At 40.4% G+C, this 17,679-nt stretch overlaps 1 protein-coding gene across 2 annotated transcripts in view; it reads right to left on the reverse strand.

Annotated features, from left to right (window-relative positions):
* The window catches only part of Dnmbp (dynamin binding protein), a 97,467-nt gene extending 80,267 nt beyond the window's left edge, over positions 1-17,200 (reverse strand). The window contains exon 1 of one of the 2 annotated variants that reach the window (XM_026394900.2): positions 17,077-17,200. The gene's annotated coding sequence lies outside the window, so the exon portion shown is untranslated. Of the gene's footprint in view, positions 1-15,262; positions 15,298-17,076 lie in introns of those variants that run through there. The other variant, XM_077798866.1, reaches the window with a different exon arrangement.
* Positions 17,201-17,679: the final 479 nt, after the last annotated feature.

Consider the following 17,679-nt stretch of genomic DNA (forward strand, 5'->3'; position numbering starts at 1 on the left):
GTACCAGGAACTGAACCCAGGGACCCATCATGCCAGGCAAGTGCTCTACCACTGAGCTATATTCCTATCCCTTTTTGCTTTTAATTTGGAGACAGGGTCTTGCTAAACGGCCCAGGCTGGCCCCAGATTTGTGATCCTCCTTCCTCAGACTCCTTAGTCACTGGGATTATAGGTATGCACCATTTACTCAGTAAGATCACATTTTTCCTTATTTGTCATATTTTTACTTCTTGGTATTCTGATAATATTTATTGTGTGCTAAATATTGTAGATAATATGCTATAGGCAGTCTGGATTACTTTGTCTTCCATTAATGAGTGTTGAATTTTGGTTTGACAGGCAGTTAAATTACTGGACGATCCCTTGATCCTCTTAAGCTGGGCTTTATACCATGAATGGTTGGTCTATTTTGATTTTGTCCTTAGTCTCAGTGGTCTGGCCTTTCTTTGAGGGTATTGTTCTAACTGCTAAAGTTGTCCTTTTGAGGTCTCAAATGAATACTAAATATTCCTCAAGGTCTCTCTATTCTGGTTAGACCAGAATTCCAACATTTTTGAGCACTGTGCACCCTCAGATACACTGTTCAACTTGTACCACACAACAGTCACTCTCTGTCAGGCCTCACAGAGGTCTGCCTTGTAAATTTCTGATCCAGTCCTTGAGAAAAGAAAAATCTGGTGTAAGACTCTGACCCAGACCCATTTTCTGTTCCCTGACCTCCAATTCTCTGTCCTACAAATCCCAGCCATCTGCAGCCCCAAACTCTGATGTCTGTCTCCTCAGCTATGAGTGACCATTGCTCTCATTTGAGCTTCACCTTCCAGTGCTGTAGATGAGAAAATGTCTCCAGGCAAAGAGTCAAGGTGAATTGGGGGCTCACCTGGTGTTTTCTTTCTCTCCAGGATCACAGACCTGTGCTGCCAGGTGTTCAATGACTGAAAACAGTGTCCTCAGTCCCACCCCACCCCCCAGGCTATAGCTCTTTACCCTGGAAGAATAGGTCTCAGACCATTACTCTATTATAAACACAGCCTGCAATGGCATTTTTTTGATTTACAAGTGTTTCATATTAAAGTTTCCTGGTTAGATTAGAATGTCTTTTTGTTTGTTTTTTTTTTTAACTATGAAATCCCTTTGTATACGAGAATGACAAGCTTTTCCCTAAGATTAGAGCCACCATCATAGTGTAAAGACAGAATTCCACTCAGTGGCTTGGGAGGCTAAGATGGAAGATCAGGAGTTCAAACCAGCCTTAGCACCGGTGGCGAGGTGCTAAGCAACTCAGTGAGACTCTGTCTCTAAATTAAAAAAAAAAAATACAAAATAGGGCTGGGGATGTGGCTCAGTGGTAGAGTGCTCCTGAGTTCAATCCCTGGTACCAAAAAAAAAAAAAAAAAAAAAAAGACAATTCCTTCTCCAGCTTTCTAGCTTTCTGTAGAATCAACAGATTTTTTTTTTTTTTTTTATACCATTGGGTCCAGAAAAGGAAGAAGGGCACTAAAGATGTCTAAACTAAGTTTCCCAGTAGTCAGGTGAAGGGGAGTTTAGAATAGGTAAAATATGATTTAGATAAATTAAAAAATATCTTTATTTGATAGTGTTGGGAATTCAAATTTATACTAGCAACACAGAACTAAAACAAGTTCAAGGTCAGGGAATCACTAGAGCACTGGAATTCACAATTTATCCTCATTCCTCTAACAGTACTCTGACATGCTCTAAGAAATTTTAGCCATTCCTGTGCCCATGCCCATTCACCTCTGTATTCACACCCTGCTTGGCTATTCGTGTTTATAATATATACTCTAGTAGGCTGAATTGCCATTTCAAGGTGTAAGTTCCTTGCTTAGCACCTGGCTGCCATCTTAATTGACAACCATCATTTTAAGAAAAATTCCGCTTTCCACCCAAGGGCCTTTCTGGGAAGGTCTCACCACTCCCTCATACCAACCCCACCCTAACTGCAGCATTAGGCACACATATAAATCTCATCACGGGGGTGAACGATTATCTTTTATATTCCACTCAAATTGGACCTCCTCTGTTTAGCTCTAGGACAAGTCCCATCTCCTGTGTGCTCTACAGGGCGGAGTTCTTCTTGTCTGTTGTATTCACTGGTGTCCATCAAGGACCCAAGCACTGCCTGATACATAGCAGGCCTTCTAGGACACTTGAACATACTGAACTATTTCAACTCACACATTGAAATACATTCACATTCTGGAGGAAGTTTGGACTGGGCAAAGGGGAAGAGGGGAAAAGGAAAGGGGGTAGGTAAGAGGGTGGAATGAGATGGACATCATTACCCTAGGTATGTGAATGATTGACAAATGGTGTAACTCTGTATCATGTACAGAGAAATGAGAAGTTGTGCTCCATTTGTGTATAATGAAACAAAATGCATTCTGCTGTCATTGTATAACTAATTAGAAAAACTTAAAAAATAAATAAAATACATTCACATTCCCCATGAGCATGCTACTCTTCCCCACAGCTCTGTACAGGGCCTCACTGGCCTCGATTCCAGGTTGGGAAGGCTGGGCTTTGGTTTTTTAGGCAATTGGAAACACCTAAAGATTTCTGATTAGGCAAGTATAATGGTGGAATTAGAATTGGTTGAAAGTATCTGAACACCCCACATTTAAAAAAAAAAAGAAAAAGAAAAAATGTGTGTTTGTGTGTGTGTGTGTGTGTGTGTGTAAATTTTTTAGACAAAGATAAAGAATAATCATTCTGATTGTTTTTCTTTGTATCTTTTTAAAAAAACAGATTGACATGTAATTCACATGCCATATAGTTCACTCATTTAGAGAGTACAAATGGGTTTTTACCATATTGACAAATGAGTGACCATTATCACCATGGACTGTAGGACATTTCAACACCTCATAAATAAATATCCATTAACTGTCACTTCCCACTTCCCCAACAGCCCCTCTCCTCTTTAGCCCCATATCAACACTAATTTACTCTCCCTGTATTTAGATTTGGCTATTCTGGACATGTCACCTAAATGGAATCCTGCAACATGTGGTGTTTCTAGTGATTGGCTACGTTTTCTTAGCACAATATTTTCAAGGTGTTCAGATCATTTTCAGGCAGAAATATGATCAGCTCAAAACATATGTAATAATTCAGAGTCAGACTGCCTGGATTTATACCCTAGCTCCCTCCCTTATTAGAGCTACAGAATTTGGAACAAGTTATTTAACTTCCCTCCATCTTGATTTTCTCATCTGTAAAATGGGTTTAATAATAGAACAATATTATAAGAAATTTATTTATTTTATAATAGAAATTTAAATAGCTTCCCAAATCTTCCCACTACCCACACCGGCACGCTCTGAAATTTTCCTGTACTTCAAATTTTAGTAAATATTCTATACTTGTACTTTTCACCTATCAAATGGAAATGCATGGTAGGTAATATAGTGTCTGATTAAGTGAACTTTCACTGAGTAGGGCTACATAAAAGAGCAAATTTAAAAATAGAAATCATATTCACTACCAAATTTATTAAGTAATAACTAAATACATATCAGTTAAGAGCTCAGACTCTAAGGTCAGAATGAATTTCAATTTCTAGTTCTGCAATTTGTCAAGCTGTGACCTTAGGCAAGTTACTTGGAAACCTCGCTAAAGCTTAGTCTCCGCCTCTGTGAACTGAAGATAATAATAGTAATTTACTTCATAGGGTGTGATAAGGATTAAGTTTGCTAATGTTGGTAAAACATTTCATACAATTCCTGACAAATAGTAAGTATTGTGAGAACAGTGATGTTAAGAGAGGAGGAGGAGGAGGAAGAGGAGGAGGAGGAAGACTGTTATCATCCAGACTGTAACATAAATAATACAGATGAGGCTGAGGCAGCAAGTTCTGGGAGGAGCTAACATCTCAAAAGTTTTACTGTCTTCTTGAGAGGAAGGGGGAGTAATGTGACTCCTTGTGGTTACTGGCTACCAGGACAAAGCAATTGACATCCCCCTCTACCCTAAGCTCTAAATATGAGCTGTGTATTCACAACATACCCACAAGGATTTGGCAGCAATATACAAATGAGATCCCTGGATATGGGTCCAAGAAAACCTTTGCCAAATGCCTTCTAGGGATAGAGGAGGGATATAAAATTAATTTATTTAGTCTTCTAAAAAAATCCTCTACTTCTAGGAAAAACATTGGCACCATTGTTAAATCCTTTAAACACATCAACCTAGGATCTCACCACCTCTTCCTGGGGGGACTGCAATAGCTTCCCACTTGCTTCCTACCAGTCTTATCTTCCTCTGTCCTGTTTTCCACATTGCAACTAGGATTATCTTTGAAAAACCAAAACCTCATATTTCTCTACTGCCTGAAGTTCTTCAAGGGCTCCTTACCCGTCACCTTCAGGAAGTTCTAAAACTCCTCTACAGACCAAAGCTCATCACAATCTGGACCTGGGCCCCAGATCTGGCCTCATTTCCTATACCTTCCTCCTAGCACACACCCTAGATTTTAGCCTCACCTCAAACTGGCAGTTCTCTGCAAGCCACGTGTACTTTTGCACCTGCTTGTTCCTTTGCCCGTGGGAAAAACACATTCAGAAAGAGAACTGAGCCAGGCATGGTGGCACACACCTGTAATTACAATGGCTTGGGAGGCTGAGACAGGAGGATTTTGAGTTCAAAACCAGCCTCAGCAACTTAGCAAGGCTCCAAGCAACTCAGCAAGACCCTGTCTCTAAATAAAATACAAAAAAGGGCTGGGGATGTGGCTCAGTGGTTGATTCTCCAGTACCAAAAAAAAAAAAAAAAAAAAAAAAAAAAAAAAGGAAAGAAAGAGAGAGAGAAAGAGAGAACTGAAACACAGCACAGTAACTGTTCTCATTAAACATAAAGCATGACACAGCATTACAAAACACATTACTATAATAGTTATAACCACAGGCTGCTTTTCAGTACACTGTTTCTTAGATATATTGTTGTTACCCATGATCAGGTGTGAATATGAAGTGCTCACTTTTATTGTTCACTAATGATTTCAAGAAAGAACTATCTGTAAACCAGCAAATTGCCTCTGATTGACATTTTTTGGGTGAATAATAGTTCTATTTTAATTTTTATGCATTTCGAGTCACATTAGAAGAGAATATTGACCAAGCTTGAATCCTACCTATGGAATATAAGAAGAAAGTGTGAACATACTGGTAAAATTCAACCTGAAGATTTTAATTGAGTTACTGCTAATCAATATTCTTAATCAAAGTTAAAAAACTAAGCTTTATGATATATGTATAAGTAAAGTAAATGTATAATAAATTCATTGAATGTTTTTCCTTTCTGTCAATTTTTTAGCCTTGGTTTTTTAACTATTTGGCTTTAAAACCAGATGAAAATTCTGACATTAAGATACTTTATTGTTTCAATCTGTAATTACTAACTAAATCCAAACACAGCTTCACACTTCAGCAGTTTTCATTCTTCTTACTTTAATATTGATTCATTGCCCCTGTAAAACCACCACAATTGATTAGCAGGCAAGGGCAACAATGAGCAAAAGAAAAATAAAACAAAATTGAGTTTCTTCACATCTACAATGGTCTAGTTATTGTGATTACTGAACAATATCTAGATACTACAGTAAAAACAACAGATACTGAAAATGATGGGTTTGAAACATATATGTACAAGTGTCATGATCCACAGTCTCATGAGCTGCTCAGGAATCCAAGACTGCAAGAGGCACTCATAAAGCCTGGGTCCAATGTAAACTCCCTCTCCTCTTACCTGGCCCTCTGGGGATTCTCAGACAGCTCCTGATAAGCAGATCTAAATGTAAGACAAAAATATCCCAGGGAGATTCTGGCACTGAGCCCCAGAAATCCTTAAAGCAACAAGTACTGTCTAAAAAGAAGAAAACCAGAGCACTTGTTTGCAGTTCTCTCCCCTAACTCTCAAAACACCTAGCCAAGAGGGAGTAATAAAATTTCTTCCAAGGCACAGTGTGTTTAGATACAGATGGTCTGCTATAGATAATGTTATTTCCTGACACCTGGGACGTTTTGAAAGATTCCTCAGAAATGACCTTGGGGCCAGATCAAACTATATGGGCCAGTGATTTCTTTCTATTTATGGAAACCTCAGTAACTTGGAACCTCCTGTAAAGACCATCACAGTAAAGGACAAAGTTAACTCACTACAAAGACAATATGAAGTTATGACAAAAACCCTTTTTAAAAATCCAGTATGTGGGAAACTGTAGAACAAATGGCCAATTTCTTCAACAAATAAATTATACACAAAAAATTTAAATGTAGAAAGAGGAACTTATAAATTAAAAGCTACTTAAGAAATACATTAACTAAATGCAACACATATATTTTTCTTGGAATCTTATTTTTAAAAGATGAATTATTCAAAAAATGAGACAAATAGGAAATTTTGAACATTGATTAGAATCTTGATTATATTAAGGAACTACTGATATTTTTAGGTAACAATTATGGTGTTGTCATGTATAAATAAAAAGGAATCCCATTTTTTTTTTAAGTCAGAACAAAAACAGGTCTACAAAACAGCAAAAGGAATAGGAAAACCAACTCACTTTACAGATTTTTTTTTCCTAGTAATGGGGATTGAACCCAGGGGTGCTCTACCTCGGAACCACATCTCCAGCCCTTTTTACTTTTTATTTTGAGACAGTCTCTCACTAAGTTGCTGAGGCTGACCTTGAACTTTCCATCCTCCTCTCCTGGTCTCCCAAGTTGCTGGAATTTTAAGTGTGGGCCACCTACTTAGATCTTGAATGGTGAATGCATGGATATTGGTTGGATTATTCTATGTTCAATTTTGTAAATCTGAAACACTTCATAACAAAATCTTTCCATCCCTACACAACTGATATGCTGGTGAGCCAGTCTAGCACCCGTGAGAAAGGACTCATCTCAGCAACTGCCAGGCTGCACACCTGTTACTCACTGTCCTCAGCACTAGTCCACATTGGACCCACCGTGGGTAAGATCAGGGACCCTGGAGGCAAACAGACATGAGTCTGAACAGGGCACAGTTCTTACTGAACTGTATATGAGATTTCCCATGTATAAAATGAGGGTTATAAACAGCACCTTCTGGGCTGGGGTTGTGGCTCAGAGGTAGAGCACTCTCCTGTGTATGCATGAGGCAGTGGGTTCAATCCTCAGCATCACATAAAAATAAAAATACTATGTCCACCTATAACTAAAAAATAAATGTTTTTTAAAAAATAAAATAAACAGCACCTTCCACATAGAATTATTCTGAAGATTAAATGGGTCAATGCATTTAGTACGGTAACTGGGTGAAATATTAGCTGCACTTATTATATGATTGTTGCTGTTGTTGTTATATATTCCTTTCCTTTCACTTGAATCCAGACTGTTGGTGAAACCCACTAAAATGGAAAGAAGAGACATTTAAACCAGAGTTAATAATATATTTATCCTCTAGGAAAGAGGATGAATCAGACATAATTTTCCTATATTTATCTATGAATACACCACCAGTGAAACTCCAAATCATGAACAACCACAGGAATGGGATCCTAATTAGAAGAAGTTATACTCCATGGATGTATAATATGTCAAAATAAACTCTACTGTCATGTATATCTAAAAATAATTTTTTAAATGGAGAAAAAAATAATATATTTATTCTTTTGGGAGGGTACCAGAGATTGAACTCAGGGGCACTCAACCACTTAGCCACATAGAGACAGGGTCTGAGTTGCTTAGCATCTTGCTCTTTGCTGAGGCTGGCTTTGAACTCACTATTCTCCTGCTTCAGCCTCTGGAGCCACTGGGATTACAGGTAGCACCACCGAACTTGGCTATATATTTATTCTTATCATGACTGTTAAAAGAAAGAAAAAAAGACCCATTTGATTAGAGTGGAATGTGGGGACCTGGAAGTAAATCAGTGCACATAAGTAGATTTGGAGCAGACATGAGTGCCTGGTATCATGAAGAAGATTGTGGATAGCAACAAATAAGTGTCAAGCAGGAGAGCAATAAACAAAAGCAATATTTTAGCCTTGAGTCCAGCAATGTTCTCTACAGGATAGACTAGGTCTGTGTCACTGGCCTTGAGGACAGCACTATAATGTATTATTATTATTAATAGCATTCTAGCAGGGCGTTGGGGCACATGCCTGTAATCCCTGCAGTTTGGGAGGCTAAGGCAGGAGGACTGCAAGTTCAAAGCCAGCTTCAGCAACTTAGCAAGGCCCTAAGCAATTTACAAGACCTCAAAATAAAAAATTAAAAAAGAGCTGGGGATATGGCTCAATGGTTAAGCACCCCTGGGTTTAATCCCTGATACAAAAAAAAAGGGGGGGGAGGGGAAGTATTCTTTATGATGCTAATACAATTTGAGATCTTGCTTTAGAATAAAGTGACTAGGCATATAAAATATACCATTCATCACGACAACTCCACCCCAGGTCTAGAACACTTATTGTTCAGAAGTGAGAGAAAAGGCAAAAAAGTGTCTACAATGCTGGTAATGGGAAGAAAGAATATGCTAGAAAAGGGAGGATGTGGGCTGTGAAGCTGGGGAGTGAAGCACAACTCGGCACATCCATTGCAACTTTTTCTGCTGATGGGGCAGGCTCATTTATCCTAAGAGAATTACTGTGTGAAAACAATGCCGAGTGTGTGCTGGACTCAGAACCCGTGGCTGGAGGTCAGCAGTCAGCACTGACTACTCTCTGGAGGGCCCTACTCCACGGTGCATCTGTCAGCAACACACACACTCACCCTCTGCTTTGGGGAAAGTGCAGGTCCCCAGCAGGGGCTGCTGCACATGTAGCTGTGTCTGGGCTGAAGATTGACCTTGGCTGTGCAAAAGAGGTCAAGGAGGAAATGGGGACTCCCTGGAAGGGAGGCCAAGAGAACTTTCTTTCCTCACCCCTCTCTTGAGTTTTGGGCTCTGGATTCCAAGCTGCCTCTTGACTGACTGATACATTTTATGAATTCATCAGTGAGGCCAGCTATAAGCCAGGAATTGTTGGAGGTGCCTGGGATATGACCACAAACACAAGAGATTCTTGCCCTTGAAGAACTCTCTACTTGAGGGACAGGGAAGGCAGACGACTATGTTTTAGAGTGACAAGCATTAGGGCAAAATGAACCAAAATAAAACAAAGCATGGTAAACGAAGGGGTAAGAAGGAGGATAGCTGGATGGAGATTGAACCTGACCACTGATAGGAATGTCAACTTAGGAATTCTGTCACTTCCTGCCATTTATGGCCACTTGGCCTCACCACATACCACAGCAGCAAAGATGATTAGGGAAACAAAATTATTGTGTTGGGGTTTATTTCAGAGTCAAAAGAAAAATCAATTACTATTTTCTAAAAGATGGAAGCAAGTGTGGTCTAAAGAGAGAAGGTGAAACCAAGGAACTGAACCAAAGCAAAAGGATATCAAACTCTTCCTGCTCGTCCTGCCCCACAGGATAGTCTTTGGTCTGCAGGGATTCGGACTATACTGCTCCACATTGTGATAATGGAGCTGGGCTGTTGGTACACAGTTGTTCGCCCAGGATCCCAAGTTAGCTCATTAGTTAAAAGCTAATCCTATCTTTGTAATTGTCCCTCACCCCAATGACCAATCAAAGCAAGATGAACAAAAGTTGATGGGCTAACCCCCCAAAAGGGGTGATGCAAAATTGCAGAGTGCAATTTTAAATGTATTCCCCTCCTCCATGAACATACCTCCCCCAACTACCCAAAAAAAAAGAGACCAGAGAGGGAAGTAAGAATGTTACAGGAATTGGACCCAGAAGGCAGGATTACAGAGTTGTTTTCTATATTTTGTGAACTTTCTACAATGAAGATGTATAATTCTCATAATTAGGGGAAAAAATAGCTGGAAAGAGGGGTTGGGGAGAGGGAGATGACCATGGAAACCAATTGCCCTACACCCTTGCAGTGATCATCACTGAAGACCTTCCTATGGCTCTCACTGAAGAACCACCTCACTATTTCTTGAGATATATTTAGCTAAGATTTACACCTGGATAGAGACTGATCCAGAGTAACAAAACTGTAATTTCACATATCTTATATTTATATTCGTGCTGACAGCTACAGTTATGATGCTGAACATGGATTGCTCTCTCACTCTTCATATCAGCTATTTAAATTCTGACTCTTAATAGCAGGAGAAAAAGCTGACCGAATAGTGAAATAAGCTCATATTAGAATCTTGGGATATTTACCATAAATTGATATATGTAGGGTGCAGAAATATTGAGGACTCTTTTTTATCATCTATTTGAAACTACCTCAGTGTAGATTTAGGACTTTGGCTTAGAACCTGACTGGTGCCATCTTATTTCCTGAAGGACAAATCCTGAAAAAGTTTTCAATAAGGCATAACAATCATTTATGATGAAAGCTCTAAGTAAATTAGGAATAGAGGGAAACACCTTAACTTGGTAAAAAGGTTATACTCAAAACCCAAAACAAACAAACAGAAATGGTTAGACTCCTCTTAAATTTGAGAATAAGACAAAGATGCCCCCTAGTAACTGTTTTGACATAGTTCTGGAAGTTCTGGATATTCTGTAAGGAAAGAAAAAGAAATATGAGACTTAAGGATAGAGAAGAAGCAACAAAACTATCACTGTGTTCAAAGGCTATTATTAACCACGTGGAAAAATAAACAATCAACAGACAATTTGAATAAGACAGCAAAGCCAGGCTGCACTATACAATATCAGCTTAGAAGAATCCACACTATATCTCTTCAACTACTAATAACCAACTTGAAAATAAAGTTAAAAAGAAACATGATTCACAACAGTAACAAAAGTAAGTATTCAGAAATTAATTTAACCAAAATAGCCTCCTAGACTTTTATAGGGAAAACTTTAAAGTTCTAGTAACGGTTTAAAAATTTGGTGATGTCTACAACAACTCAAAGGGGTCAGTGGGAAAAATGTACATAGAAATATAGAAAGGAAGTAATAAAGCAAATATGGCAAAAGGCTAACGATTGGTGATTCTGGGTAAGGAATACATAGAAGTTCTTTGTACTACTCTTAAAACTTTTCTGTTAGTTTTTAATTATTTCCAAGTTTTAAGAAATGCTAGGGGAAAAAAATCCAAATCACTGGAAAGGCATGTTACATGCCCTTGGATGGAATATGTTACCATCAAAAAGATGTCAAACTTCCCCAAAGTAATTTATAAATTTAACATAATCCCAATAAAATTCCTCAAAAATATAAATTTTTAATAACTTGGTAAACTCACGATAAATTTATATGAAAAAATAAAAGTTGGTTCAGGAAGAGCTAAGTAAACTTTAAAATGAATGACCTGTGGTGCCAGTTATTACAACAATCACAAAGTCATGTAATAAAATCAGAGCAATAAAAAATGGAGCAAGAACTTCAACTAATGGCACCAAAGAGAGGCTAAGACAAACCAGTGGATCCATGAAAATCACATGAGAGGAAGGGGGGTACCACACTTAGTGAATGAAAGCATGTTTTTGGTTTTTTTTTTTTTTTAGATGCTACTGGAACAACTGGTTCAATAAATAGCAGGAAAAAAACAGGACTGGATCAGTGTCTAACACCTCATGCAAATGTGGGCTGTAGATGCATTAAAATCAAAGGTATACCCTAGAGATCAAGAAAGGTTTCTTAAACAAAACTTCAAAAGCATAAATCATAAGTCAAAGGATTTTGATGATTACATCAAAATTAACATTTTTTTCCCTTAGTCTGGGTGTGGTGGCATATGCCTGTAATCCCAGCCACTTTGGAAACTGAGGCCGGAAGGATTTAAAGTTCAAGGTTGGCCTGGGCACATTAGCAGACCCTGTTTTAAAAAAAGAAAAGAGAAAGAAAGGCTGTGGCAGAATGCTTGTCTAGCATGTGTGAGTCTCTGGGTACAATCCCAGCCCCACAAAAAAATAAAAGAAAAAAGAACATCATTTTCTTGATCAAGGGATGACAAATGACCAAATGAGAAGGTATCTACAAAGTCCATACATGCCAAGGAGCAAATATCTACATTATAAAATCACTTTTGCAATAAATGGAAACAACTATCTGCTCCAACACAAAATGCCAAAGATATGAACCAGCAATTTACAGAAGAGGCTATGATTTCAAGAGATGTTCGAAACTGTTACTAATCAAAGAAAAACTAAAGTGACAAGACATCGCTTTGTACTTATTTGAAAAAGTGGACAGTTGAACAAAGCCAAAGGTTGGTGGAACATGAGGACATAAGAACCTCACATGCTTCTTGAGGGAGGGACAGAGACTGGTGCAGCCATTTTAGAGATGAATCTGGCACCATTTAGTCAAATTCAGTCCATGCAAACATAAAATCCAGCAGTGCTCTTCTGAATATATGCCCTACAGAAATATTATGCAGCTTTATAAGAGGAAATGTGTGAAGATGTTCTTTGCAGCAATATTATGTGGTGTTGGGGAGATGGGTCAACCTAAGTATCCATACATCACTCAGAGTACAGGTAAGAACAACTGTGGTAGATACACAACAGCAGGGAGTGTGATGCAGCACTCAGAAGCAAAGAGTCAGATGCACACATAGCAATAGGCATGAATCCTAAAAGCAGTACTTAGGGAAAAAGAAACAAAATGCACTAAAGCGTTATAAATTAAAATACATAAATATAAAGCAAACACTTCCACTTTGCAAGATCCTACAGACAAAAAGATACCTGTGAAATGCATTAAAATGAGCACCTATGAGACATGAGGTGAGTGGGAATGGGGCAGAGGAATTTAAAAACAAGAAATCATTTAGACCCTTTGTGTGTTATAAAAGAAGAATTCAAATGACCTATGTTAAACACAAAATTAGAATTGTTTCCTTCCCAAAAGTTCCAAATTTTCCTAACAACAAAAGCTACTCTGGTTGCCAACTCTGTTGATGAGTAACAGCTTTTCATCCCTTTTCAGGCAGGAAGAGAAATTCAGGGATCAGCAGAGTATGAAAGAGATCAGCAGAGTATATTGACAGACCAGTGTTTTGTCTCATGCCCTGACAACTGGACTGAAAAGGACCTGATACCACTTGATTTGGGGTGATTCAGTTCAAGATGGGTTGGTGTCAAGTTTTCAGGTCACTTGAAACCATGTGCTTTTTTAGAACCTCTACCCACACAATCCTCTTGCCTCCCTGTTGAAATATTGCACAGAAACTAGAATCTCAAAATCTTGAACTAGAGGGGCTGGGGACATAGCTCAGTGGTACAGCACTTTCCTGACATGCAGGAGGCCCTGGGTTCAATCCCCAGCACTACTACCAAAACAGAACAAAAAATCTTTAGCTAGAGGGAATCATTCTATGGAAACAAAGGCCCAGAGAAGAATTTTGGTTTAGGGTCACACAGCTAGACAAACTCCATCACTGAGCTACACCTCCAGCCCTCAACCCTTTCAACCATACTTCACCATCAGCTTCTCTGTTCAAACACCTATAAAGGCTTCTCCTTCACTCAAAGTCAAGGCCAAAATCCTTTAATGGCCTATATTGATGCACCTCTCCCCATTCTCACACCCTCTCATCTGTTGTCACTTTCTCCTCATCCACATTCAGCCTGCCTGGCCACCATGAATGATCTTGCCTTGCTGTCCCTCAAGTGTGCCAAACCTGCTATTGCATCAGAGCTGGGAACTTGCTCATCCTTTGCCTCCTGTTTACTCCCTCATATCCTTGAAGTCTCAGATCAAAGTCATCTCAGAGCAGGACACAGTGGCAAATGCCTTTAATTCCAGATATGCAGGAGGCAGAGGCAGAAGGATTGCAAGTTTCAGGCCAGCTTCAACAACTTAGCAAGTCCCCATCTCAAAATAAAGAGAAAAAGGAATAGGGTTATAGCTTTGTCTGTTTTGCTCACAATTGCATCCCTGCACCTATGACAGTGCCCAGCTCATACGGGTACTCAAAGAATATTGTTGACTGAGTCAGGACCCAAATGCATCCCTCAGACTTCAGAGTCCTGCACACCCCATTTGCCCCACTGTGCCATCAATTCTCTGTAGTCACACCTTTTAGTCAGAAGACCAACAAATCCAAAAGTGAAATGACAAACTTTAATTATGTCTATTTTTACCTTCCAGGGTTACTCTTTTTAGCATCAAGGATAAAGTACCTAACCAGAAGTTAATGCCTTGGAGTGTTTAACAGCTCTTTCATTATAGAGCTGCTCTGTGAGCTGGATTTAGGGCTGCTACTTTAGACCTCTCTGCCTTTCTAGGCAAAAAACTATCTCCTAATTAACTCCTGACCAACAAGACTACATTATCCTATTTTGAAAATTAGTTTATTCAGATATTTCGCTAGACAGAATATAATAAACTATCTCATATTAATTGAATTAATGTTGTGAAAATTTTCAGCCATATTCTGAATGAATTTTAAAGATGTTTTAGCAGAAACCTAGCACAGGAGAAGTTCACTGGCAATATCTTGTTATGATGCATGTTATAGGTAATATATTAACTAACAGAATAATACTCCTAGAAAATAAATCAAGTCTTATACCTGGTAATGGGTACACAAATCTCCATTTGCATTCTATTTTAATATTTTAACATTTTTTTAAAATCCCCCAAATTTAAGACTAAAGTATCTATAGTTTGAAGTACTGCTTTTCATTTACTTTAGCCCAATACAGAGTGATTTGGAAGATTGGGGATAATAATGAACTTGAGGCAGGGTGCAGTGGTGCATACCCATACTCTCAGTGGCTCAGGAAGCTGAGGCAGGAAGATCACAAGTTCAAGGCCAGATTCAGCAATTTAGCAAGGCCCTACATAACTTAGCAAGACTCTGCTTCAAAACAAGAAATAAGAAGGCTGTGGATGTAGCTCAGTGGTAAAGTGCCCTTGAGTTAAATCCTCAGTATCAATAAATAAAGAAATAAACAAACTTGATGCTTCACTATGCACCATCGCAAGAGGAGTTTCCTTCTGAGACAGAAGTAACAAGTTGCCTGGCTCTGGAAGCTTCCTATATGGTAGTTTTCAAGCATAGAATAGATAAAAAATTAACCTGGGTCACTTAACCCTTTTTCAGAAGCAGAGACTCATAGAGTGTCACTATGTTGTAAGAATGAACACCTATGGGCTGAGGTTATAGTTCAGTGGTAGAGTGCTTGCCTAGCAATACCATATAAAAATAAATAAAATAAAGGTATTGTGTCCATCTATAACTAATAATAATAATAATAATAAAAAGAATGAACACCTACTCTTAGATCTTAGGAGATCTTAGATGGTGATTCAAGAATCAAGATTCATCTTGTTCTCTAAGAGAAATAGTGTAAATTCAATCAGTGCTTTTTAAGGAGGTTCTGCATTGCCACATGGATGAACCAGGAATGTGAAGAGGATCTCTTCAGGTAAGAAGTGCACTCAAAGGAGAATGGAGAGAGAAAAGAGAGATCGGCCCTGCTTTGTGGCTGCAAGACAAATAACTCATACACATTTGAACAGAGTCTACAGAGATTATTATATTTCAGCCAAAAAATACAATATGAATGTTACAGAAGAGCCATCTTATCACATTTTCTGAGTCAGGATGTTCTTGGTTTATTGCAAAAGTTATGTTACACTGTACAGAACCTATTCCCAGGCCAGATTTAGCTCTTCTCCACAATACACCAAGTACTCCATTACAGTCTCCAAATTCAAATGAATTTAACACTGAAGTATTGGTAATCTGAAAACCACTTTTTACTTACTTTAGCCCCAAACTGACAGAATAATAATGAATTTGAAGATCCACTATGCATCATGCAGAATTTTGAAACTGTTTTTTTCTTAAAACTTTTTGTTTTTGTGGCAATGAGTGACATGTGTTACATATTAACATGCAAAATCAGAGAATTTGAAAGGTAGAAGGGGAGCTTAGAGATGCCTTAATTCAATATTTTAGAGGAAAAAAAATGGGTGCTGAGGTATAAACTCAGTTGCTCATCACATTTACTCTGCCAGAATAAAGCAACACAGCACTGATTTTGAGAAATCACACCTGTATGCTGTCAGTACTTCAGACTTACAAAACATACTAATCAGTGCTATTCACCCCTTGTAACTCAGTTATGTAAATGAGTGGACTAAACTACGCTCAAACCCTAAATAATAGAGTTCCATTAACTTGTCACACATCATAGCATCTCTAATTATGAAAAGAAAGTGTTTCAACACAACATGTTCATATTACTGTAAAAGAATTACTATAAAACAGACCTAAAGTCAGCAATATTACAGAATAACAAGAGTACCAAAAATATTTACCTTTCATTACAGTATAATTGAGACAGTAAAGGATAATGAGATTGTAGTTAAAGTTGGTTTTGGCTTTGATTTTGTTTTTAAAATTTAACTCTACACGTCAAGCATTCTTCACAGTTGCTAATTTGCACCAGACCCTGGCTGTCTGGTAACTCCAATATCCCTTTATTCAAGTGACAGCATCTCTGACACATGGATGCTTGGCGGACATCAGTACCTGCAGCAGCAACACAAGTGTCCGTGGGTACCTGCAACACTCCACCATGTAATCAAAGCTGCATCTCCAGCTAAACAGGTCCTACTCTTGCTTGGGAAACTAACCATCCTATCCCCCGACACAGAATCACGGACTCCCAGACCCACGGGCAGCATGGCTTGGCGCATTTGTAAAAGCAAAGGGCTGGGCTAATGCCGAACTCTTTCCAGCTCTCCGATTCCGCCCCAGTGCCGAGTGGCAAGGCGGTGCAGTGGAAAGAGCCCCGGGCTTGACAACACTTGAAAAGCCCACGTCCGCGCCCTCTGACTGCTCTCCAGCCCCGGGGGCCCGCGGCGGCCTGGCGGTCCGCTACAGGAGCGCGAGCCGGCCCGCGGCGCCCACCGCCCTGAGCGGGCTCCGGACGCCGAGTGCGGCGTCTCCCGGGGAAGGGGCGGCGCAGGCCCCGCCGCGCGGTGCGTCCCGCCGGGCTGCGGTACCCTCTGCCCGCGGCCCTGGACAGCGGCCACGGCCCCTCGCCCGGCCCTGCCAGGCCCGGCCCGCCCCGGCCCTGACCTGCTCTTCGCCGCCCGGAGGTCCCTCGGCGCGGCTGGCAGTGGCGGCCGCCCGTCCCGGGCCCGCTGTCACCTCCGCCCCTGGCAGCGGTGGGCGGACCGATCCCGTGTGACTCAGCGCGCCGCCCCGCCTACCGCCTCAAGCCGGGGCTTCCGCCTCGGCCGGCGCTCTCGCTGCCCGGGGTCGCCAAGCTCCGCTCCCCGCGCGCCCACCTCCCCGGCGCCCGCCCCGCGCTCACGCCCCCTGGCGGTCGGCCTGGCCCAGCCGCCCCGCGACGTCAGAGAGGCGGCGCTCCGAGCGCCTCTGCTCGGGAAACTGAGGCACTGGGACTCCGCTACTGCGGGGCATTCAGCCCTCGGGGCTGGTCGGGCTGGGAGTGAGTTCCTCACCTCACTCAATGTTCCCTCGCCCCCACGCCAACAGTCAACTAGAAGAAAAGAACGTTCCCTTCAGAGAAGCCCAATCCCATTCCTGTGTGTGATGCCGTCCTCTTTGCTCCCTTCAGGCAGTTTTCATTACCCTGTCACACAATACTCGCTGGTGTTCACTTCTGTCCATTCCACTCTCTCCTGTCACCCCGCTCCCACACCACCACCGCTCCGG

Source organism: Urocitellus parryii, chromosome 5 (assembly GCF_045843805.1).
Source record: "Urocitellus parryii isolate mUroPar1 chromosome 5, mUroPar1.hap1, whole genome shotgun sequence".
Taxonomy (NCBI): Eukaryota; Metazoa; Chordata; class Mammalia; order Rodentia; family Sciuridae; genus Urocitellus; species Urocitellus parryii.